The sequence below is a fragment of the Pygocentrus nattereri genome, chromosome 19 (assembly GCF_015220715.1).
Source record: "Pygocentrus nattereri isolate fPygNat1 chromosome 19, fPygNat1.pri, whole genome shotgun sequence".
Classification (NCBI taxonomy): Eukaryota; Metazoa; Chordata; class Actinopteri; order Characiformes; family Serrasalmidae; genus Pygocentrus; species Pygocentrus nattereri.
In genome coordinates this window covers 35,007,555-35,034,670 of record NC_051229.1, presented here as the reverse complement: position 1 = coordinate 35,034,670, position 27,116 = coordinate 35,007,555, and the positions used below count along the sequence as shown (strand labels likewise).

At 40.1% G+C, this 27,116-nt stretch overlaps 1 protein-coding gene across 3 annotated transcripts in view; it reads right to left on the bottom strand.

Annotated features, from left to right (window-relative positions):
* stx1a (syntaxin 1A (brain)) overlaps nt 1-27,116 on the bottom strand; it is a 184,403-nt gene that overhangs the window by 61,622 nt on the left and 95,665 nt on the right. The window lies entirely within an intron of this gene.

Below are 27,116 nucleotides of genomic sequence, written 5' to 3'. Positions count from 1 at the left end.
TCCCACAAAGTTGGGAGCATGAAATTGTCCAAAATCTGTTGGTGCTGAAGCATTAAAAGTTCCTTTCACTGGAAGTAAGGGGCCGAGCCCAACTCCTGAAAAAACAACCCCACACCATAATCCCCCCTCCACCAAACTTTACACTTGGCACAATGTAGTCAGACAAGTACCGTTCTCTGGGCAACCACCAATCCCAGACTGGCCAGTGCAGGCCAGTCAAGTTGTTCCACATCAAACTCACGACTGGACTTGTTGCACAGGTGGCATCCCATCACTGTACCACGCTGGAATTCACTGAGCTCCTGAGAGCGACCCATTCTTTCACTAATGTTTGTAGAAGCAGTCTGCAGGTCTAGCTGCTTGGTTTTATGCACCTGTAGCCATGGAAGTGACTGGAACACCTGAATTCAATGATTTGGATGGGTGAGTGAATACTATTGGAAATATAGCGCATCTTTGTCATATCTCTGTCTGATTTTCCTTTCTTCTCTTCCTCCTCACCTCCCTCCCTCCCTCCGTCCCTCCCTCTCTTTTACACAGAAAAAGAATGTGCTAATGGGAGGACAAGGTCACACAGACACAAAGACGAGCGGTTAAAGAGACTGTTCAAACAGAAGGAAACCAAGCCGTTAATCAACTTTCAGACGGCGGAGGGGAGAGGACAGAGAGGGGGTGGTCAAGAGGAAGTGTAAGCGCCCGGCAGAGACAGAAATAGAATGAGACAGAGGGATCGTCACAGAAGAGAAACAGAAAGAGAGAGCAAGCAAGTAAGGCTGGCTGATCCGGAAAAATACATAACACCGTGATACTTTTCAAACACAGTTAGACACATTTTGTTGTTGTGAACAAGTTGGAACAGATAAACATGCATAAAAAACAGCAGTGATGCTTTTTATGGCTGTTGATTCCCTGACTGCTGTCACAAATTAGCACCACTAATGTCATTAAAGCTGCAGCACACTGTATGACACTGTAATAGAATCCGTGATTGTAGCCCTCTCACTCAGTTATAGCTATTAAATTACTAATGCAAGAGCAAAGAGCCACACACTAGAAAACAAAATAGCTCTGTACAGAGCTTTGAACACAAAGAACATTTTGCATGATTAAAGGGTTCTTTGCATCAAGAAAAGGTTCTTCAGATTGAAGGAGAATGTGTTGAATATGGTTCTGTATACAGCCATTCTCCACCTATCTTATTATATATATATATATAGAACCTTTTGGAAAAGGGGTTCCATATAACAACAAAAAGGGTTCTTCTATTTTGACAAGCTTGACATCAGAACAATAGAAGAGCCCTTTTGGTGCTATATATATATATAGAATCATTGTCAAATAGGTTCTACATAATCATATTCAACACAAGTTATTGTTTAGCACATTCTCTATCACTCTGAAGATACCTTCCATAATGCAAAGAACCCTTTAATCATGTAAAGAGTTTTGAGTGTTTATGGTTCTGTATAGATCCATTTTGTTTACTAAAGAGTCCTTGATGAACCATGATTTTTAACTGAAACATGAATGTCTGTGGATGGGTCTACTAAACTAGTTAAAAAACACATTTAGGACTTTTAACTGACTTGGACTAAAATTTGGGCTATAATTATTTTATTTTGAGTGAACGTATGCCTTAAGTATACTATATTGCCTTAAGTATTTGCTCGTCTGCCTTCACACGCATATGAACTTGAGTGACATCCCATTCTTAATCCACAGGGTTTAACATGATGTCGGCCCACCCTTTGCAGCTATAACAGCTTCAACGCCTCTGGGAAGGTTTTCCACAAGGTTTAGGAGTGTGTTTATGGGAATTTTTGACCAGAGTCCAGTGGCAGCGCTTTACACAACCGCATTCGACGCTTTGCATTGCACTTGGTGATGTAAGGCTTGGATGCACCTGCTCAGCCATGGAAACCCATTCCATGAAGCTCTCTGCTCTCTTCTTGAGCTAATCTGAAGGCCACATGAAGTTTGGAGGTCTGTAGTGATTGACTCTGCAGGAAGTTGGTGACCTCTCCGCACTATGCGCCTCAGCATCTGCTGACCCTGCTCTGTCATTTTACGTGGCCGACCACTTCGTGGCTGAGTTGCTGTCATTCTTAATCGCTTCCACTTTGTTATAATCCCACTGACAGTTGACTGTGGAATATTTAGTAGTGAAGAAATTTCACGACTGGACTTGTTGCACAGGTGGCGTCCGATGACGGTACCATGCTGGAATTCACTGAGCTCCTGAGAGCGACCCATTCTTTCACTAATGTTTGTAGAAGCAGTCTGCAGGCCTAGAGGCTCGGCTTTATACACCTGTAGCCATGGAAGTGATTGTAACACCTGAATGCAATGATTTGAATGGGTGTGTGAATACCTTTGGAAATACAGTGTATGTATATATGTTTTTAATAAATGAATAGACATTCCAATTTGTCACTACCTGAACAATCATAGCACTAGCAAACTTTGTTTCGGTAGTGACCATTTTAGCTGATTTTAAGCAGAACTCAAAAAGCCAGTATATGACTAGCAATCACAGCTTCTGAACAGTTGTACAAACATAAATCATATTTTTCCTTAAACCACAAACACTTTTCTTAATTGTTGAAAATATTGATGTTCCAACTGCACAGCATGTGGTCATGAGGGACGGGGATGCAGTCTCACTTCCTGCTAAAAAGCAGGGGCATGGCTAAAATAAGGCCCCGCCCATGTGCCTACTATTTACTGGTTGTTGTTATTATTTACAGGCTCTAATTAATTGGTCTAAATCTGTTTTTTTGATGATGCATGCAGTTCTTCAGTGTTCACTCAGAAAAACACATCGGGATGTAATTTATCATCGCAGTGATAACATTTCATCAAATTGCCCACCCCTAGTAGCGAACCTCTCTCACACTGCATTAATCCACTGACTGGGCTCACTATGGGGAGGACAATAAAACGCTCTGCAAAATCCAAAGTCACATGTATAGTGTTAGAGGAATACTGCTGATCTAGGAACATTCTTCTCCTTTCATAGCCTAATGAACGGTCTTGTGTAGAAAGGTGATCACAGTGATGCTGGTGGTGAATAAACAGCCTGACCTGCATAAATACGTATGGTTACGCAGCTCAGCTGGCGTATTATTCACTGCTCTCTAACCAGGCAAAAGCTCAGGTCTGAGGAGACCAAACAGTGTTGGACGGCACCGTTATATCTGGCCCTTGGCATCGAAGAATGCCACCTAGCAGATGTAAATGGCCAGCCGATGATGGCCGCCCAAAACACCAGTTAATCTGCTGTTCTGCATAGTCACTCTGAATTAGTTCTGCAAGCCTAACTGTGTTTAGTGGACAATCGCAGATACGCCCACACCTTCACACATCAGATGTCATGCCTGGCACCAACTGCAAATCACAGTGTAAAGCAGCACAAATCTTTTGTTTTGGCCAGTCTGCTAAGCTGTAAACAACACTGCCGCTTGCTTTAACTTCTTGCACTACGAGCCCCTGTATTTCTAAAGTAATCCCTCTCTCTCAAAACCACACAACCTACCTGTTAGTTTCACAGCAGTTACTGAATAATATTATATAGTATTTAAAGCTGCAGTGTTTTTGTTTAAATTGAAAGAAGTGGAGTCAGGAGAATAAAACAGGCAAAAACATGGCAAGCATGCACTGCTGAGAGTCAGCTTGACCGTGTCATACATCCTTATGCATTAACATCCCATGTGCAGGCTTAAAAAGAAGATCCAGCTCAATGTTTAGGTCTCCAATGCAAAATCAGCTTTATTCTGATGAGGATATAATGACACCAGTAGACGAATCACGTATGTCAGCAGACGCATCCTTCACCACATTTTGACTGAGTTCTCTTTTAATTCTCTTTAAAACATCAGATTCTCCTGCTCTGGGAAGGGATCCAAAGCACAACCCACGCTACAAAGTGTACTTCCGCACATTGTGTTCATTTACACACATCCACCAGACTCAGATGTTGTCAGCAATCCAATCAATACATTTACATGCACTTGAGCAATCAGATAATGGGGAAACTCCAGATCTACATCAGCCAGACCATAATCAGATTTCTGCTCTGCAACTGGCCAATAAATAAACTCACAGTAGAAGACGTGATGTAAACGAAATGTAAAACTCATGTCGCAGCTTTTTTTTAAAACATCACACAGCTTTACCTGAAAATATGAACATACATCATCTAAAAGATGAAGAATATTCAAATAATCCATTTCATGAAGCATGTATTTGGTTTCAGCTTTGCTCCAAAAGTGTTTGCTGCGTTTTGCGGTGACACTGCTCACTTATTTCTGTTACAGCAGTCTGTTTTGGCACATTCGCAGACTAAGAAATCCGAAAGAAATCAGAGTAAGAGTTTACAGCACTGAGGAATCTGATTACTGAGCCAAAATCCAGCCTCTTTATTTCTTAATTTTTAGACCTTACTCTGATCTAAGAAATCGGAGTGCGCTGTTTATATGACCATTTAAATAACCAGACAACTGCAGAAATCTGATTATGATCGGATCATTGAGTGTATGTAAACACATTGTTTTTACTGTAAGGAACTGATGCGAATTACAGCAGAAACACTGCATTAATCTACTGTTAACCTTAAATACAGTAGATTACTGTAAAAATGGTTCATTCTGGGAGAAACAGGTCCAGCTTTTACAGTGATTAGTTGTTATTTGCAAAGCATACTGGGAAAGTTACCAGCTCTGTGTACAGTGTTGTCTCTGAATACTGTAATGAGGGGTTTGAGCCCCCCAGCTTTCCTGCATAAAAGTATGTGTAACGTAATGTGGTGCTCAGCTCATGTTGTGATTGACAAACAGTCCCATGCTGCTGAATATCTAAACAGCTGGTACTGAAAGCAAGATTTGTTGTGCAGGAAACTGTATACAGTAAAAATACAGAAATATATCAGAGATACAGTAAAGTACTGTAATTACTATAACACACTACTGCATACAAAGAGTAATAAAGTTCACACTTTTCTGTTGAAAACACAAGCTTCCTCAGCACTTTGTTAAAAAATCAATTCATGTGGTGCTTTGTAGCAGCTTTATTTTGAGATGTTAAGCTTGAACCTATCAGTCCAATACACTAAATGCTAATGAGAAGGTTGCAAGAAACGTATAGCTACAGAACATGCCTGTGCTAACGTAGCTAACTTAATATTAAAGATGTGTGGGACTGCAGTTGCCTGTTAGCTAAAATAGGTAAGACCGGGGTATTTTTATACTTATTTTATACGTTTATGCAAATTTATGCTTCACATCTACCTAGTAAACTATGAAATATGGTGTGTAATGTAGAGCTGTGGGAAATCTGGCTAAGCTAGCAGTGGAACGTCGAAGTAACAGGTAGCATAATAACAGCGTCACAGACCACTGTTGTGCAAATGTTCGATTCCAGCTCACAGACATTCTGTTGACACAAGTTTAACGGATTAAAAGCTATAATTTGAGTAAGGAAAGTGAGCTAACTGGTGTTTGAGTGACACAAAGGCAGAATTTAACTTGTTCTGTAGAGTGTTAAGCTATTAGCATGCTACGCTAGCATGATCAGCACCACAGTAGCCCTGTTGCTACGCATGCTACGCTAGCATGATCAGCACCACAGTAGCCCTGTTCAACAACAGCAACTGTTGTTCAGTAAATGTTTTAACATTTTAGTGGCCCATAAGTGAAAAATGTTAAGTTATACTTTTTTAATCCCACAAATTGGGAAATTCCACCTCTGCATTTAATCCATCCGTGAAGTGAAACACCACATACACACTAGTGAACACACACCCACGGGAGCAGTGAACACACTTAGCCGGAGCAGTGGGCAGCCCTATCCACAGCACACAGGGAGCAATTGGGGGTTAGGTGTCTTGCTCCAGGACACCTCAGTCATGGCCTATCGGTGCTGGGGATCGAACCGGCAACCTTCCGGTTACAGGGCCAGTTCTCTAACCTCCAGCCCAAGACTGCCCCCTTGTTGGTAGTTTATTGGTTATTCTGATTATGAATGTTACACTATGAGGTTACTTGTGTTTCTGCTCGATCTCAGCGGCCTATTCTGTTCAAACATATAGGCCTGTATTCCACCATTCACCACAGGTAGAAGCACAGTGTGCAGAGTTGTGAGGAAAGGGACAGGGTTTGGAAACTGGGAGGCAAGGGCATGTTTGTCGCTTGTGTAATCATGCATATTCATAAAACTCGCAAACTAAACCATAAGCCTACAAGTTTAAACAGACTTGTACATTTTTTATTAATTTGAATATTACAATCACGCTATCTTTTCCAAACTCAACTGTTCATGCCTGTTATGAGTGTAAAAAAATAAATACTAGAAATAGTTTGATTAATAAACTAAAAATATGTAAACATTACATAAATTGCATATGTGTTATGGTACCAAAGTGCTGACTTTATTTGACTGAAAGCAAATGTGTGGCATGATTCATTTAGGCTTATATTATGTGTATGTTTTTTTTTATTACATCCAGATGTTACAAACAAACAATAAAGCAGATTTGAGGGTAAGAATACCAGAAGCCTTCTATGGGAGGCAAATCCAGCCAAAAAAAATGTTAATTAAAACAATAAAATGTAAATACAAACCTATTTTTGCCATTTCTTTTTCAAAACATCTGCACAAATATCCTGCCAAAATTAAAAATGAAGTGAAAATACCTATATTTGCAATTAAATTTTTCACAGAGGCACAAGTAATTTGTGACAAAAATAAAAATAAATTTAAAACAGCTACTTGTCATTTCATTTAAGCCATTATTCTGGTATCTACCAAAATTTTAATGAAAATGCAAAATGGATAAATTAACAGCAAAGTGACAGTTTGTGATTCAGTTTTCGGTGTGGACGCACTTTACATGTCAAAGTAAAGGCAAATGCAAACAAACAGCAGCGCCACCTGCTGGTGATTTATTTAATTTGCCAATTTGCTTTTTCGTTTTCAAACTGACCAACAAGCAAATATATCACCGCTGTCGGAAACAAAACTTAGTATCTCCATTTTTTCGTTTTTCAGTTTTTGAAAATAGCTGTTGATCTTCACATTGTGTATAAATTTCATGAATGGACCAAAGCAAATGGCCCAAATTGACTTTAAAAAATTCTGGTTCCATTGACTTACTTTAAAAGTAAAATAGGTTTTTTCCTTCTCTTGTAAAGTTACCATTTTGGAGATATGAGGTTTGTTCTGACAACAGCAATATGTTAATTAGCACTAGGCTGGGCTACAGGGTACATTTTAGGACGTCCTCAGACCTCAGAGTCAGAACGGCATCATTCCTCAAGCTAAACGACTTCTAGTCTCAAGAAAATCCATCATCAGTTCTCGGATCTGGTGTAACTGAACATCAGATCTCAGAGAAAAGGTATCAGACCAAACGCAGGCCTGGTTGAGCATATACTGGTTCGTATAACTTAAATTATTGTGTATCTCGCTATAAATGCCAGTATAACATCTTCACAGGTTTTTTCTGAGGCTGTTTGGTCTGATGGCATTTGCCTTCCATGGCCTTAAAAAAATAGAAATTGTAAAGAATAGCTGATGGGTAATGCAGTTCAACAGAGTTGAATGTTGCTGAGGTCTAGTCCATGGCTATGGACTTGAAATCCCATAAGCCCCTTTGAGAAGGGCCTCAGCTGCAGCGCAGTGTGACAGTATGATATAATTGGAGCGTCTGTGTGGCTATGAATGCCAGCTGACATTTCTGACGGCGTTAAAGTGACAGCCGCTGTCAGAAGAAATGAGAGTGTTTGTTGAGGAAAACTACCAGCAGTCCGTCCAGCATCCACACTCAGCATCCAGAGGATCCATTTAGAAATGTACAGAAACCAACACTTCCATTTGAGAAGACATACATAATCAAAAACAGACGAGTAGAGCTTGGATTAAATGCTATGATTAAAAACAGAGACTCATGTCATTTAAAATGCATCCTATTCTTTTAGTATAATCTATTATATTAGTCTGTTTGGGTAGAACTGGTGCTTAGCTGCAACAGGTGTAAACACAATTGGTGTCTAAACAAATATAAGTTCATAGATCCTCTAGAGAGAATACACACATTTTTTTCAAATTCTATTCATCTTTTTATTTTTATTACCTTTAACATACATAAAAAAAACTACAAAATGTGCCACCACTTTTGCACAGGTCCCACTTCATGTTTCAGTTTCTTAATATGGTAAATGAAGCCCAAAAAGGAAAACAAAAATAATTATGTGGGGCTCTTATTGTGAAAGCACTGGATTCCTGTATTATTGCTGAATGGAAGTGCAGTCATTGCAAGTGATTTTATGTTCTCAATGAAATCCAGTGAGGCAGATATAAGTCCTTTCGTTTGAGTAGTTCTTGCATGCAGTGCTTTGTTTTCTGCTCTCAACACAGGAATCTGTGATGATTTTGTAGAGCTTTTGTTGGGCAGCCAGCCACAGTGCTTGGTAGGTGAAGCCAAACTATCATCAGATGTAGTGTTTAGCCACAGGATAACAGATTTGAGACCCCTGAACTATGTTGACATATTTTCACATGACCATATATTTTGCACACCAAGACAACACCACTCCTAGCCTGAACTCCTAAAACAAGACAGAATGGGCCCAGAGATTCGTGCTTAATACGCCACATTCGGACTCATCTGCATGTTGTAGTAGCAATATAGATTTTCATCAGACTAGATCTTGTCTATCAAGTTTATTTGTGGCGTCAGATTCCCATTCTTGGCTGAGAGGAGTTCCTTGAGAACCTAATGTCCTCTTCTGCTGCTGTAGCCCATCCACCTCCACCTCCTGGCTTTACCGATCAACAGTTCTTGATCAGTAAAAAGTGTGGTACAGAGAGGCTGAGTTACTGTCAGCTTGAAGGAGTCTGGCCATTCTCTTCTGACCTCTCGTCAACAAGGTGTTCTTTACACAGAACTGCCACTCACTGGATGTTTTTGTTTATTGTTTACGTTTATTAATTGCCATATGTTTGTGGACCTTAACTAACCATATGTAAAATAATGACGCTCAACGATGCTCAGTGATGCCCATAATACTCAACCAGTGCTGGGCAACTGTCTCTAAGGGCTACATTTTCCAACAGGTGAATTAAAAGCTGTGGCAAAACTCAAAACTCATGAAAAGATGTTACTGAAAAACATCAAAACACTTCCCTGATTATCTGGAGGTTGGAGCTCATTCCTAAAATTAAACACTATTAATAAGCAGCTCTAAGGTTACATGTATGTGTACAATGTGGGTTACTGAGTTTGCTAACATACCGTAGATTTTAATATGATGTCTAACAATAAATAACCTTGCAGATTAAGGTTAATATCAGTTCGCTACAGTATGTCAGCTTTTTTTTTTTTAGCTTAGATTTAGATTTTATTTTTAGATTTAGAGCTTTGACATTGCTGACAACTTAATAAATGAATCAGACTGAACAGGACTGCTCACCTTTGAGCTTGAAATGTTCTGTTTGAAGATAAATATTAACATGAGTATGCTTGCAGTCCGTTGAAACACAGTAAACATAGTGTTACTGCACCTGCTAGAAGAACTTTCATTGTTTCTGTATGTTCCATGAATCTCAATGAATATGAATGAATATCTCCCTCTTGCTTTCATTATTTATAGTCTAGCCTCGTATTTGGGACAGCAAATATGCCTTCTTTTCATCCCCTCAGGCATTATGCTGCTTACTGACAGCACTTTTACCTACATTCCTCAGCCAGGAACCCTACTGGACAGGACTCGAGAGTTTACTTAGTAACCAGCAGCAGACGACTACTGCACACGGCCCATCGATCATCCTGGATTAGAGGACTGAACTCTAAACAAGAAGCTCCTGTAGCTTCTTTCTGCCATTCTGTCGCTGTTTCCTTTTAACCCCAGCTTCTGAATGTCTACTGCCCTGCTCCACAGACAGCACTGAGCAACTCCACCAAAGCAAGCCCACAGAGAGTTCTGATTAAATATGGACGACAGGCAGGAGAGGGATGGATGAATGGCCTTTGAAGTGCCAAACACACGCATACACATCGACGCACAGACACAGGAGGAAAGCAACAAGGGAAGTGAGACATAAAGGGTATCTCAGCCCTCTCTGGCTGTGGTGGGCCCTTGATGGAATGAATCAAACACAAGTTTTGAAGAGTGGTGAGGCACTAGGATGCATTAGGAGTCATTAGGTCAGCCATGAGAAATATAGTCCTTTGAAACTTGCAACAGACTGGCTCCCCGCGAGAGAGACCTACAGCACCCTAGTGCTTAACCAGCGTTTAAGGAATTTTAAGAGATTTTAAGGAGCTGAAAAATTCTGATTGTCGATAATACTGGCTGGTGGGACACTGGCTGTGTTTACATGCAAAGATTTTTGCCAATCCAACTGAATACATTCTGATTACAGATTCAGACAGAGGTGTTTTATATGCTCACTCTATTCAACAACCTGATGGAAAATCTTCGTTTACATGCTCACTGCAAGTAATCCGATGCAAAATGATGAGTACCACTGAGAGTAAACATTACCATGACAGCGAACATCACGTGATGTCCAGTTGGAGTAAGATGAGCAGCAGTGAGCAGTGCTTGTGTTTTTAATTGCTTTAAAATGATGCCAGACTCAGGAAACGTCCTTTACGTGTACTTATTAAAGAAGGCTGAGAGGAAGACGTTGTGTTCTGAGACATATAAGCTTGATGTCTGTCCCAACGCAGTCTTTTAAAAACCAAGGTATAAACTTCGTCTCCTCTGCATACAGTCTGCATGCCTAGGTGCTTGGTTTTATACACCTGTGGCCATGAAAGTGATTGGCACACCTAAATTCAATTATCTGGATGGGTGAGTGAATACTTTTGGCAATATAGTGTATCTATTATATGTATGTAGAGCGAAAACCCAAATCCCAAAGTCAAAAACTGAAAATCCACACAACGTACGAATATCCAAATAGTCAAATATTGGGTCCAGTCCTACTTAGCTTGTGTTACTGATTGTACTCTGGACATTAAAAGTGCATGGAATTCAGAGCAGGTGAGCGAGGGGGCGTACCCTTGTTTGCGATGGATTTTGCCATATTTCACCATCAAAACAAGTTGTCCCCAGACGCACCCACATTGTTGTTATGAGATCATGCTGGCCCTGCGAGACCAGGACATGTCAGACTTCAGCAAAGAAAGTCGCTCCTATCTTACAGCCAGAGAATCAGTGATCACTGGATTACAGAACACATTGCAACGGCAAAATGATTATGTAAATAAATAAACACTACACCATCATTAACCATTTATTATTGCCATGGTGCCTCAGCGATTAAAAAAAATGTCAGCGAAATGATATTAAATCACGTTTTATGCCTGTGTTTATGTACGTGTAGTGGAAAAGGGATGGAGGTGTGTGTGTGTGTGTGTGTTCTGATTAAATAAACTGAAGTAGCTCTGCTCCCCTGAACTGCAGTAATGTAATGTATAATCCCAGCATCTCTTGACTGATTACATTTAGCATAATTGCCTTCAATTAAACGTTAATGAGAAACAAACTCCTTGCTGTTTGGAAAGGTGAAACAAAAAGGAAACAAACTTATGAAAACAAACTAATAGCCATGTTCACAGGCTGATTTAATTGGCTCAGTTGTAGCTTAATAATTACTACAATTTACTCAAGTTACTTGCGCTTACTTTTGAATGTTAGTTCATGGACTGCATGCTTAATGCAAGAGGACTTTTTATGATGTTTTAATTACTAAAGCTCAAACTGCTTTAACTTCACTACCTGGGAGGAAGAAATTCAGTTTTCACATGACTTTTACAAAACCAGTTAGAATACATAAACTGTAACTGCACTATACTATTGTACTATAATACTCAGTTATTATTTTTATTATTATTATTACGTACATCACTTTTCTTTATGTTGTGCTATGCGCACATATCTGATATTTTAGGCCAGATTTGTTATAGAATTTAGAAACATTTCTCCTTTTTTTCCCTTTGATGCAGCTTTTTCTGTTAATCCTTCCCCGACACTGACCCAAGGTATCAGCAAAGGCCTAATAGGAAGGTCTGCCCACTTAGCGGCTCAGTAGTTTTTTCCATTAGCACAAGACCAGGCTTCTATACATCTGAATGGGGAGAGATAAATAAACCTGAAACTGAAAGCCACATCAATGTTTCAAAGGCATATTGAAATCATTGGTAAAATCGGACAACAATCACATAAATAATTTGTAGCATTTGGCTCTAATAGCACACAATGTGCTTTTTCACCTTGTTGGGGTTACTGCGCTAAGCTTTTCGTGGCAGTCAGGTGCAAGTCAGACAGATTCTGATTGGGTATTAGGCATGAAACTGATGCATGAGACTGAACCCGCAGTTTATAGACTATGTGCAAACTGCAAATAGCAAATGTATCTTTCTCATGCATGTGCACTTGAGGGAGTGCCATACAAAATATGGGCCGATCATGCAAAAGAACGGGTGGAGACTACCAGGCTTAGATGTGCAGTTCCACCTCAGACTTGTTGTTGAGAGACTTTACACTACAGCAGCAGACACCAGCCTCAAACACATGCTGAAAGAACATTTACTCTCAGAATAACAATGTTTTATGTTTATACTCTTGGCATCAGATGTTCTTATGTGAGAAGAGGCAGCAGCTAAATATGCATGCAAGTACAACAAATGATGGGGAAAAAGTATTCAAATGTACATGTAAAGGATGCATAAAAATGGAAAAAAAATATCTGTATAGAAATGCTGCAAAAATGTTATTGTGCAAACTGCACGGGTGATGAGGAGCAGCAATCATCGTGAAGCTGAAGGAGCTTCTGAAAGTTCATAAGGAGAACATTATTAAAAAAACAAGGCCTTGGACATCTGTGTCAGCAAACCTGGTTTCATAATATCAATGTAGAAAGTTCAGGGAATCACCAGACACAAAGTGCTTTCAGACAAATGATGAGACAAGCCATCAGTCATTGCAGGATGACCTGAAAGCAGCAGGAACAAGTTACACAGAGGACAAGCAATGAACTGTGTTGCAGTCATCACTGTTCCTACACACCAATAACCACTCTGCTAAAAAAGAAGCACAGGGATCTAAAATTTGCACACAAGCATTTAGATAAACCTAAACTCTCCTGCAACGATGTACTCTGCTCAGAAGCAACAAAAACAGAACTTTAATTCAGCTCATCATTTTTGGAGAAAGAAGGATCGAACCCCCACAGTGAAGCATGAAGGTGGGAGCATCACGATATGGAGCTGCTTCTCTGCACTGAACATCATCAGAGGAAACATGAAGGCAGTGATGTACTGGGAGATATTACAGCAGGATTTCATATCATTTCATCTTAACAAACTGAATCTGAGGAGAAGACAGACATCTTAATGAGACATTGCCCCCAAACACACTTTCTGAGAAAGAAGATGAAGGTGTTTGCATGGCCCAGCATATCGCCTCACTGTCTCCAGAGGTACCGATGTATTTTGGGGAAATTCGAGATGGTTTGCTAAGAGGAAGGAGCCTAAATTGAACCACAATGGCTCAAAATGCTAACTGCTTCTTATCGTAGACGTCCCAAAGCTGTACTTGCCAAAAACGAGTTTGCATTAATCGGTGTTGTCTGAATCCTGTCTTTCCCTAAAAGCTTCATTACTGTAAACACATTTTATGCTGAATATGTATGTTATTATTTGTAAGTCAGAAGTATCTGAATATTTGTTTCTCCTTACTTTACATCTGACCCAGAGCCTCCATGGTGTTATAGAATATCTGGTTTTTGTTGTTTTATTATTCTATATCATTTTAATACAAAAGCTATTCTTTACATTGCCTGAAAATGTCAAGATGAATGGACCAATAGAAACATCCAACTGCATGTTTCATTATAAAGAAAACAAAAATAGTCCTATTTAACTGGATTTAGTGCGACACAGGCTGAATATTGAATAAAAACAATTTTATTCAGTTTTTGATATTTTTTTAAAATGTAGCTCTACTGGTTCATGTTTCTCTGTTCCAGATTTCTTGAAACATAGTGTGATATATCGAGTATCATGAACATTTCCTACAGCATCCTGATATCATATTTTTGCCATATCGCCCACCTAATTTATGTTAAAAGGATGTTTTTGTCCTTTTCCTATAAACTCTTCACTTTGGAAATGTGTTTTCTATGGACAGCCATAATACACTCTGTTCTAGCCTGCTCTGCTGACCATGACCTACAAGAGCAAGATGAGTCCTGAAAGACAGAGTGCACAGGTGTGCATGTGTGAGGAATGGGGCCACAGGTGTGTCTAAGGAGTAATGGTCGTGTATCTATCTCTCTCAGCAGCATGACCCGCACCTGCAACAGACACATACAAGACAAACATCACTCAAACTCGAACATGGCAGAAATGAAGACGGTGAAGCCGATTTCACTGTCAGTTGGTGATCGGCTCATGGCTGTGAGCTGTTTTCTGTGTTATAATGGACTTTCCCTCCGGGCTCATAGGAACAGCAAACATTCAAAGCTCTCTGGCAGTGATGTTCAAGCCCCTGCCTATCTCTTCTTATGCAATCAAGGGCCTGAAATAAAGGAGACGTCAGAGGAAGCAGAGTCCTGAGGGAATGAGAGGCTTTGACGTTTGGCTGCCCATTACAGTGACCGTCCGCTCAACTGCCCTAGGGCCTGATACACAACTGAGTAAAGAGCATTGTTGTACGCGAACTCCAATTCATGTGCTATTCAGTCACACCGAAGTTCAATTATTCTATAACTCCATTAAGCAGTGCCCTGCACCATAATTATCTCTATTCCAACACCCTACACAAAACTCAGAGATACAAGTAAAAGGCCTGGCTCACAGCCTCTGCTCTAATTCATCCCAAAGGTGGTCTATCAGGTTGAGGTCAGGACTGCACAGGACTGTGCAGGCCAGTCAATTTATTCCACACCAAACTCACTCATCCACGTCTTTATGGACCTTGCTTTGTGCACTGGTGCAGAGTCATGTTGGAACAGGAAGAGGCTGTCCCCAAACTGTTCCCACAAAGTTGGTAGCATGAAATTGTCCAAAATCTCTTGGTGCTGAAGTATTAAGAGTTCCTTTCACTGGAACTAACGGGCCGACCCCAACTCCTGAAAAACAACCCCACACCATAATCCCCCCTCCACCAAACTTTACACTTGGCACAATGCAGTCAGACAAGTACCGTTCTCCTGGTAACCACCAAATGCAGACTCGTCAACTGGATTTTTTAGTAGCGAGGAAATTTTACGACTGGACTTGCTGCACAAGTGGCATCCTATCACGGTATCATGTTGGAATTCACTGAACTCCTGAGAGCGGCCCATGCAAGTGATTGGAACAGCTGAATTCAATTATTTGGATAGGTCAGTGAATACTTTTGGCAATAGTAGTGTAAATGTGTCAAGACAGTGAAAGCATCTCATGGCCTAATGGCATGTTGCTTTTACTTTAGCATTATCGACTACCAACTATCACCTATTTGTTTATTAGGGACTGTTTAGTCAGGCAGATAAGTAAACTCACTGTCTACCAATTCTAGCTCCAAATGGATGACCGTGCTCTGCTTTCAACCCATTTACACCTACAAAAGGGCCTTTTTGCTTTTCTGACGGACAGAAATGGTCCGCATTAGCAAACTGGGTCTGCATCTCTTCTCAAAGAAATGAGGCAATGATACTCTAAAGAGAATGCCAATGGGCTGGAATGTGTGACAGGGTTAACTGTAAATGCTGAGCAGGCACAAGGGTACATCCATTGGACCTTATTATGTCTCAGGAGGTACTGAACTAGAAAACCCCTGCCCCAGAGAGTCAGGTTCGAATTCATAAAGAACGTGAACCAGCAATATAACTAGTGGTTCTTACTGTAAGAACCACTGTACTGTAAGCAGCAACTCAGCATGTCCAGTCCACCGGCCAAAACAATAGTGACAATTTTAGCTTCTTTTGAACATAAAAAGGCTAGCCAGTTACATTACTACTGGACTAAGAATAGTCCACAAACCAAAAATATCCAGCCAACAGCGTCCTGTGGGCAGCATCCTGTGACCACTGATGAAGGACTAGAGAATGACCAACACAAACTGTGCAGCAGCAGATGAGCTGTCATCTCTGACTTTACATCTACAAGGTGGACCAACAAGGTAGGAGTGTCTAATAGAGTGGACAGTGAGTGGACACAGTGTTTAAAAACTGAAGCTTGTCAAAGATATTTCACACTTTTATTTGAAGCGTATAACAGAAATTAATAGCCATTATGCAAGGTAAAATATGTCTTGATATGTGTGTTAATATAATTTTTTTTTTCAATACGATGGTTGCAAGAGAATATACGCTATGAATTGAATACAGTTTTTTCAATGAAGGGGTACTGATATGATATGAAATGAAAATAAACAATTTGCATTCCACCTTAAAAACATATTTAAGACTCCTGAGTGGCGCAACCGTCTAAGCATTGGCCCTATCATCAGGAGATCGCGAGTTCGATCCCTGATGATGCTACAGCCATCCATAGCCGGGAGTCCAAAAGAGCACAATTGGCCTCGCTCTCTCTGGGTGGGTAGGATGGCCCCCCTTCTCCACCCATCACTCAGCGCGATGCTAGTCAGTGCAGGCCTCTGTTAGCTGAGAGAACAGATCTGGCGGTCGGCGCTTTCCTCCGAGCGCGTTCAGCTGTCCCGTGATGTTGCGTGAGTGGCAGTTCGAAAAGAAGCGGTGGCTGGTTTCACAGGTCTCGGAGGGAGCCTGTGTTAGCCTTCACCCTCCTAGCGTTGGAAGCATTGTGTGATTGGGGGAGTCCTAAGTAGCGGGTGGAATTACAGACGACTAAATTGGGGAGGAATTGGGTAAAAATCCCCCCCAAAAAACGTTACATTATATGGTACTTTTTTCTAAACATAACTTCAACATTTATTGTTAATATTAATATCTATTTCAAGTGAAGCAGAAAATAAAAAATGAAAATTTGGAAGTACACTTAGACCATGTGGAGAAAACACTGAGATCTGGCCTTACAGTTTACATTTTTATTCACTTTTACACGTTAAACTTTTGTTTATATTCTATTTATACATTTTATGTCTTTTAAGAAAATGAAAAAATACTTGGAAATTAGCTGCTTTTTAAATTTTGTATATAAAAAATGTATTGTACCGTCAAATGTGCATATTGTTATATTCGTACCTTGTAAGTATCAGATTCACACTGACTCTTTCAGTAAATTCTGATTGGACAGTGCTCCAGTGGGTATGTGAAGTACTGTATCCTTTTGTTTCCGACCAGAAGTTAACAATGACTGTGTTTATATGCACTCAGTAATCTAATCAGAATCAGATTTCTGCAGTTATCTGATTATTCAAATGGTCATGTAAACAGCACACTCTGCTTTCTTAGACTGGAGTAAGGTTTAGAAATCTGATTAAGAAATCCAATTAAGTGAGCTGGGTTTTAGCTCAGTTATAAACTCGGTGTAACTCCTACCTGATTTCTTTGGGATTTCTCAGTCTGCGCATGTATGAAAACTGACCACAATACTGGAAATAAGCAGCAGCGTCGTTGTGAAATACAGGAAAACACTTTTGGAGTGACGCTGAAACCATCCACATGCTTGATGAAATGAAGGATTTAAATAATCTTCATCTTCTAGATGATGTATGTTCATATTTTTATATAAAGTGATGCGCTGTTCTAAAAAAGCTGCAGCCTGAAGTTTTACATTATGTTTACATCACGTCTTCTTCTGGGAGTTTACTGGCTGGCTGTAAAGCAGAAATCCAATTATTGTCTGACTCTAGTGTAGACCTGGAGTCCTGAGATCTGATTACCGAAGTGCATGTAAATGCATTAATCAGATTACTGACAAAATCTGATCTTCTCCAGTTAACGTAAACACACTCAGTGAAAGAAGTGTCTTAATACATTATTCTATTAAATTAAAATGAGCTAAAATTACATACTAATTTGTTTATAAATAACAAACAATATTAAAGTACACCATGCTTTTGTTAGTGTGGGTAATAACGTCAGAGGTGAACGGCCTAGAATCAGTGGGCTACTGCCAAAATATGCAGATGCAAATGAAAAGCCATGTAATACATACACAGCATGAAGTCTCCTCTCTCTACTCCTATCCATCATGAAGACCCACTAATTGCAGTCCTTCTACACAATTTACTACACCATCTCTTAGCACCTCCTCGGTGTGGGTCTTATATGAAGAGCTCTGGTGCACAGCAGGACAGTCTGAGGCTGGGTTTGCCTGCATGTTCCCTCTAGAGAACAAACTGTATTAGCTGCCTTCACCTTCTCAGGAAAGTATGCTCTTTCCTCTAACCCCCCAGCACTCAATACAGAACTGGAATTGATATTCACAATGTTAACAGCAACCTCTGAGCAGACTAGGGCTGTCTGCTGCCTTACAACTTTGTACATTATTTATACCCTGAGACACCGTACGCCTGTGCTAATAGTGGTGCAATAGCTTCACTTCTATACACAGCCATAAAGCAAAGGCTGATGTGCTTAGATTAAGTAAGGTGGACTTTGTAATGCAGGGTCAACTACTGCCCTGGGATGAGGTTGTCACTATCAATTAAGACGGTCAGAATTCAATAAAAATGCAGATTCCACACAAGATAGCTACCAAAATTACAGTAGAACATGACTTCACTGACCATTAATAAACAGATCATGTTCAATTAGGGCTGCATGACATGGACATTGAATGCGGTGTTCAACAGTTAATAGCTACTTACATAACTTACATGAATTAAATAAAACCAGACTTAGAAATAAACCTATGTTTGTAGGTTAACAATTATTCTGGGATGTCCCTTCACTTTTAATATGAACAACCGAATAAGAACAATTTAAACCTGAAATGATTTACTATGCAAAAAAAAAAATTAAAAATCAATCTAAAAAAACTGTAAATATTGCTTACTGTGGCAGGCTCAGCAAATGTGGTGGTAAATTTTGAGTCACATTTTCTATGAGGATGAATTCGGCAGATTTCGTAGAGATTTTCTCTTCCACCTTAAATGGAGCAGCAGTTACAATGTGGCACCTGTACAGGTGCTTGAACAGAACTGTGGTACTATTTAAGGTGGAATGGGGAAATTAGAAGAAGAAGCCTTCTAAAGTCATTTATCTTATACATGCCTCCTGCACACTCAGACCACTGAACCTCAGACGCCGAGGTGTCAACACAGGCAATACACGAGGAAAAAGAAGGACAACAATCCCTCTGGTGTACATGTTAGGCCGGGGCTAACCCCAAAAGACTGGCCATTCCATTATATCTGCCTTGTGGACTGCTTATAGGTGTGATGGGCTAGACATCGAGGGGCTGCTGTTTTCATTTTTTGTATGTTATGTGACTAACATTCCTGACTCGCTCAGCTAAACGGGATAACGTTTGTGTGGTTTGTATTGTTTCTACACTACATTATCTGTGCATATTTATGCTGTACTGGTATAACGATTCTGATGAAATTCACACCTGACAAACAATTTAGACCAGCATGCTACTCACTACTACATCAAAGATGTTTGTTAAGTTGTAAAAAGTTCTAGTATTTTGTGTTCAAACAAAAAATGCCAAAACACTCCAGTGTCACAAGTGTTGTGAGTGTTGGTGTCAGCATTGAAGATGTATACATACATAGGTATAGATATATACACAAAGCCATATGTCAATACAAGTATAAGGTTACCAAAACTTCTGGAAGGCCTCTCTTATAATTGCACTCATTACAAGAAAAATCCCAAACCCAGCTATTGATTTATTAATCACCGTGTCAAAAACACCATAAAAACTATTGAGTCAATAACGTCTGTTCTCAGTGAGATTCTATTAAATATGACTTTGTTTTGCAGCGTGTAGTTTCTGCCCTCTACTCTGTCCTCCAGAGTGCCATGAAGTTGCCATCAACGCTTCCCAAACACCCTCCCTTCCCTCCTGCTAGAGCTCTCCCTTCTTCATAACCCCCTCCTAGGCTTGGCCTGCCCTTTAGGCTTCTCCAGACAAAGGCATGGTAATAATCTGTCATCTAAATATCAGGCCAAGATCACATTTACATATGTTAACAAGGCCCTGCAAACGGCACCAACATCAAAGCCCAAATGTGAGCGCTTGCAAAGTTTTGCGGAGGGAATTATTGGGCACATTTGCATTTACAAAGGGACCAGTTGATGTAAGCTTGCCAGGAAAAATGTGATCACATTAGCGATATAACTGTAGCTACAGGTTTATGAGTCTTCCACTTCCATTTAACAAGACAGAGGGTAAAAGGCCTATGCAGCACTGTTCCATTAACACTGTATTTGTAAATGCCTCCTCATGCTAAAGAAAATATGTTTATATATATATATATATAATTTATATATTTAACAGTATACATATGTGGGCAGATTACATGATCATGTGCAATCATATCCAAAAGTAGCTCAAGCCTTGTTGAATTACATTTTGTTGACTTTATAAATGAAAAAAACATCTTTCTGGCCAAGAAACAAAAAAAATCACTTCCCCTCCATATGATTACAGACCATATGTGACAGAGACAGAAAGAGAATGAGTAATTGGTGAAAGCTCACAAAGGAAATTTAGCGTGGCTTAAGCTGATTAGAGCTGCTAAGTAAAAATTAATGACCAATGTTGAGGAAAGTTGTTTAATACACCCAGTGGAAATGGGACTTTAATGTAGCAGCACTTGGAAGTCTTTTTGAAGGTAATGATTTCACAAAGAAGAAAAACAAACTGGTTCAGTGCCTCAAAAATGAATAATATTACATTAATGTTTCATAATTTTAACTTCAGAGAAAAAACTGTGACTAACATGAGGATTTTAATGAATGAGGAAGCATTATAATCTTACATTAGATGCCAGTTTTGGTGAAGATCTACGTTCATTACCAGGCCGAGGTGGCATAAATCCGATTTTTTGCCCTGTGTTTTCAGGGCAAATCTGATCTTTTCAAATCTGACCTGAGACACTATCATATGTGGTCCTAGATCGGATACGTATCTGATTTGGGGCCCTGCGACCTTAACGTGAACATTCAGATCGGAATTCATGTGCTTTTATCCGCTGTGCAAGCGGATTCAGCGTTAACATGGCAGCAGCGCCGAACAGAAGCTAAAGCCTGTAAACGGTGGAAAAGCAGTTCTGAGTGTCAGAATCTTCTTGAAAACTACTAGTGTGTTGTAAGAAGAAATTTCTTGTTAGGAACAGTGGGTGAACGAGGCCCATTGGGTTGTTTTAGATTAAGACGTCACACAGGCAGCTGAAGTGGGTTTATCAGACTTCTCATCAGGTCAAGATGTGAGCATCATTCTCACTGACATCACAGACACTCCACCATTGTGTGGTGTACCATGGCTTTAATAAACAGGTGTGGGAGGGGTTGTATATGTTCTTGTTCTCTTGGCTTATGGTGTTCTCATGCTCTCCAGTGGAAGTGTCCTAGCATGAGGTTGAACAGAAGCATATAATTGCTGTCGTATTTTCCTCCCATGGCAATGCACACTCTTGCTGTCAACTCAGCCCTGCAGCTCATTTGCTTGTGCTTCTTTTCCACAAGCTACCACCTCATAACAATGCTAGGGATGTGCACAAGTGCCCAAGTATTCGGTTAATAGTTTGAGGTGCCAGTTATCGAACAGTGAAATCATTATTCAGCTGTTTGTTTCATCCCATTATGGGAAAGCCAGGAAAATATACAGCGATTCAGTAAAGTGAGAAGATGGTCAGGTCAATATGAGGGAAAAAAAAGGTCAGAACCACGGAAAAAGCTGCTAGTTTTACCACTGATGGTAAAGATAAAGTCGTGGTGGAGACCTTCTGCATACTCGGATCAAACATTAAGAACAAAGCATCCAGTAGTCAAGAATACAACTGAACAAGGATGAGGGAGCTTGTAAATATCTTCTAAAGAAGTGATATAAAATATGTAAAAGCTGATGTAATCGTGATGTCTTTGAATTTTGGTGTTGGTGAAAGCTTCTGAGAGAACCTTGGATGGCGAGAAAAACTGAACTTTGACCATATAAGCCACATGAGGCTCATTTGAGGCTCAGATTAGCAAAGTGAAGCTCCTATGTTGGACATATTATTTGACAAACTCATTGGAAGCCACTACTATATAAAATAGAAAGAGGACAACCAGCTATGAGATACATGGAAACAATTAAAAGAATCATGACATCCACTAAGAAGCCTGAACAGCTACTCAGACAGAAAACAGAACATTCTGGAAAAACAATCTCTATGGTCACCAGGAGACAGAAGTGACTTCATTGCACTTATAATAAATAGGAATGCATGGTCCTCTTGTGTTAAGGACATGACTGAGAAAGCAGAAACTGCAGCTAGCATTAGCATGGCTTTTTGCTAACTAGGCTAACTACTCAAGCTGACATTAGATACATCTAGACACAGTCAAAATAAATTTCTCTGACAAACTAACATGTTGGTACATTACTCACTGAGAAAAAAAGACCCCAAGTAGAAGAAGACGAGTCCTCATCAGCATTCAACATAGCAGTTAGCTGTAGTGTTAGCTCATTAGCTCATCAGAAGAGGCAGCCACTGACAAACAGCTATTTTTGAATCACTAGTTCTATCAGCCCTATAATGAGCCTTTTTTTGGCTTTTTTCCTTTCTAGTCATTAACTAAATATTTGCTTATATAGCAAAAATTGCCAGAATGCACATCCTTACAAAATTCTGAGCCTAACATTGTGGCTACAAAGTAGGAGGAAAGACTGGCTGAGACAGCCAGGCTGAGTGCCTTCTGAACCCCATACAGTTTGCTAGAGTTTGCAAAAGTTTGATATGTGTGGTGGAGTGTGAAAGTTGGTTTTGAACTCATGTGTTGTCCAGAAAACCCATTTCTGATGCATCTGAAAATGGTCTGGGGTCTGCTTCAAGCTACCTCGAAACTATCTGGGCATCTAGTGATGTGACTGGTTCAACGTGTTATGCCTGTATCTGAAGCAGCCTTTCTTCTTCTTTACTTGTATATAAAGAAACAGTATCTTAGAAATGAAATAGATGTGATTTTAATGAAGGATTTCTTGAATTTCATGTTGGAGTCCGGGGTTGGGTTGCATTGGGTTGTTGTGATTTTTTACCCAATTTGTTTTGGTAGGGTCAAGGCTAGAACGTACTTTCTCCAAGGTCAGAGAGGAAGAGGACAGCTATGATCTCCTGGACTCCCCGCCACAAATGACTTTGGCATCGTAAGGAATTGTCACATTTTCCTGATGACAGGGCCAAGGTGGCTGCACCACTCGGAAGCCCCTCAAATTCTGTTTTGGCTTCAGTAAATACATAATATCCCACTTAATTGCACTGCTTGCATATGTTCACCCTGCAATAACTCAATTTATGTTATGTTATACATTACTGATCCTACAAGGATTAATAGCGATTTATCCTCTTGCCTACTCTGGGAGCAACACATCATTGCCAGCAGTGCAGCGCTGCCTGGGGTAGTGGGGGGTTAAGTGTGGAGGTTAAGTGTCAAGGACACAGCCATGCATACCCTGTCAGTCCTGGGAATTGAACCCACAAACTTTCTATTGTTAGTCTATCTCTCCTACTCTAGGTTAAAACAACCAGAAGGGTATTTCACAAAAGATTGTTCATTTAGTCAGATAACCTAATAAATGAGGATTCTCAAAGAGGAATGCCTTTTAGCTCTCATCTTATTGGACAGGGCCCATCAGCAGGCCCAAAGTGTTACTACTTCTCTAACCTAAGAATAAGTCAACCAAATAGCTCTAGTTAGTGACTAATAAGCCTTAGTATTTAATAAGCCCAGGATTTTATAGGGTTGACTTTGCAAAACTGAGAAATCCTACTTTGTGAAATAAACTCCAGGTTGAGGACATTTTGAGTGTTGGTAGCGATGTAAATGTGTCAATTTGTAGTCCAGAAGGAATTATTCTGTGTGAAAACAAATCCTAAAATGAGACTACTCGACTGTAATGAAGGAATTCACAAGCTTTTTTACATCAGCTTTCACTGTGCACGTGCATATCTCTGTGGAACTGGGGGCAATATCATGACCCAGCATCTACACAAAGCACCACCATTAAAGCAGCCAGGCTGCTATCAAATAGAAGCAAGCTTTGATCTCCACACCCAGAGTCGTCTGCGAGTCTCTGATGTCTCTGCAGGGACCTATGTGGCAAGAGCTTGACCCAACACTCTGTAATGACTCTCCTACAATGCACGCATGAACCACCGTGGCTATGGCAACCTATTTTGTGTTTTAGTTAATGCAACAGTCACTTAAAGGTAAAGTGGTGAGTGGTGGCTGGATGGCTCGATGAGGTCACCTTGTTAGAAAATGAGACTTGTAAACTTGCTATGCATTAGCTGAGGGAAAAAGAAATAAAGCATACTCATACAGTCTTCTTTCCTGTCACTCAACACATTAAATGTGAGAAGCAATTTCAGATTCCACAACTAGCCACAGCCACACGAGCAAACTCTGAACCTGCATCAATATGCGGCGGCTAATGGAATTCCACAATTATAAAGCTATTCCACTCGTTCCCCCAGCAGGCCTCAGGTCCTGTTTATTAGCCTCATTATATTTTGTTTGGCCTGAGTTTATTGCTAGGATGTGTCAAAATGAGTAGCTTTGTTCAAACTGCTTCTTCGAGACGAGCATGAAGACTTCCTTTGTGTTCGGCACATCCCTTTCTTTCTCAAATCCACCGGATACGTTGAGGGATCTGGACTCGTCCACTACTGTCTATTAGCGTATTCTTGACCACTTCACAAGCAAACAGTGACCATCAGCTGATTGAAACTTAATGTTGAATGGTACTTTACATTACAAATTGTGTTTATTGGTATGTCTGAAGATCACTGGACTTAAATAAGGCCAGTGGGAAAAGTTATTGTAGAACTTTTTCAGATCTTACATGGCTGTGAGGAAACATGTACTTAAATTAAACCCACAGGCACGTTTCTGTGAGCATAGAAACCACATATACTTAAAAAATGAGTCCTTCATATCGCCTTGGTACAGAGTCTATTAGAGGAGTGAGGCTTTAATGATAGTTTTCACGCTTGTCCCAAACACTTGTCTGCACCAAGCACTGATTCCGGGCTCAACTGAACTGTGAATCGATTGCGTAATCCCACACGTCACTTTTCTGCGTGTAGGTTTGCAAAACATTAGGCACTAGCCTCATCCGTTTGCTGATTTTAAAATAATTTTCACAGGTACCAACACTCAAGCAGCAAAAAACAGCACTTTCGTCCACAACAATCGTTTCCCGCAATCATGACAATCGCGAAACTTGAAGTTTAGAGAAGTCGAAGCAGTCACATTACAAAAGGAGCCAATCATGTAGCCCCACACAAGGTGCCAGGAGCAAATAGCTTTCACACACACAACATACCACACCAGAGCTCACTAGACGTGAATCCAAGACCACCACTTTAAGGAGGACCGGTTCTCTGGACCACTCCCAGGTTCAAACAGCTTTCACACTTTACCAAATGTACTCATAGAGCAAGCAGACCTGGCTCCGGAAAAAAGCTCTCGTGTGAAAACGTCAATAGATGACCACAGAATGGCACAATTAAGTGTCTCCCTTGCTCTCATGCCTCAGTCAGATTGAACCAGAGTACAATTTGCCTGGTGAAAAAAGGCCAAATAACTTGGGTATAAAAATAAGGAATCCATTTCCAGTAGCAGCTAATGTTAGAAGTGTTAGAAGAGGACCTAGAAGTGTTAGCCAGAGGACTACTTAGCCAGTCATGAAACGGCATGTTCCCTCCAAAATCACACCAGGATTGCCCATAATTATTCAATTTTGGCTCCACCTTGGCAAAGAAAATAGCAAAGTGTCTATCTAGAGTGACCTCAGCCACTAAACGGCCTAGTCTTTGCTTACAAATGCAGTCTTTCCTAACAACTGTAGCAAGATTGGACAAGCATTACAGAACACTGGCAGAAACCTTAGTCAATGTTATGGAGTTATTTGTCCTCAGGTTGAATATGTTTGCATCCTCATCATTGGTTTCTTCTGATGAGGACTGCTAATCTAACAAAGCCCTGATCAGGCAAACTGCACAATTTGACTTTCACAGGCCAACTTAGGTTTAAGTTTACCTAAGTTTGGTGTGTAGACAGGCCAGACTGTTTGAGTTGAAATGTACTTGTTGCTACACTTTGGAGCTTATTCTGCACAACCACACATGTAATAACAGCCAAAATAACACCAAAATAAACATGACTCACAAAAGGCAGATAGGAAAAGACATCCCCTGAAGATCCCTTTAAACCTTAGGTTCTCCATAAAGATGTTTTTTTACGTTGTAAAATATAGGGTGTCCCAAAAAAACTGATATCATTTCATAGTCTAATAACATAGCCAATTTCTCCGATAAAAATGCACCAACTGGAAAGCAGATTTGGACATAGCACAACAAATTCAAAGAGGATGGCTGTCTGTGCAGGACAAAGGGATCTGGACGACCACCAGTATAAGATATCGTCAATCAGAACATTTGTGAAGCTGTGAAATCGGTTATAAAATCCCTCTGAATTTCTTATTTTGATAAATAAATCTTGTATTGTTCATCATGAAGCCTATTTAATTTTGTTTGCGCAGGACATGTATTTACTCAGATATTCACATCTCAAATAATAATGTCAATTTTTTTTTTGGGACACCCTGTATAAAGACTTACAGTGGCGGGCGTAGTCAAATGTTTTGGTCCAGTTTCTTTAAAAAACTAGCAACATAGCTGTATCTTATGCGCTTGCAAACACTGTCCCTAAGTTTCCAGATCCAAATGTAGCACTACAGAACTGGACTTGTCATAGCTAATCAAAACTAGTCTGATTAAAAATTCTATTCTATTGTTAGCTCAATTACACACCACCAACAAAAATGTCACATCCACAGCAAATAAATAGTGCTTGACAGTAAAAATTCAGTATGTAAACTACAATATCTCATTAGGCTGAATGAGATTTTTGATAGAGCTTATCCAAAATTGCTAGAATAGCTGTGAAAGTATGCATTTGTGGGTGGAGAACCAGGACAATTA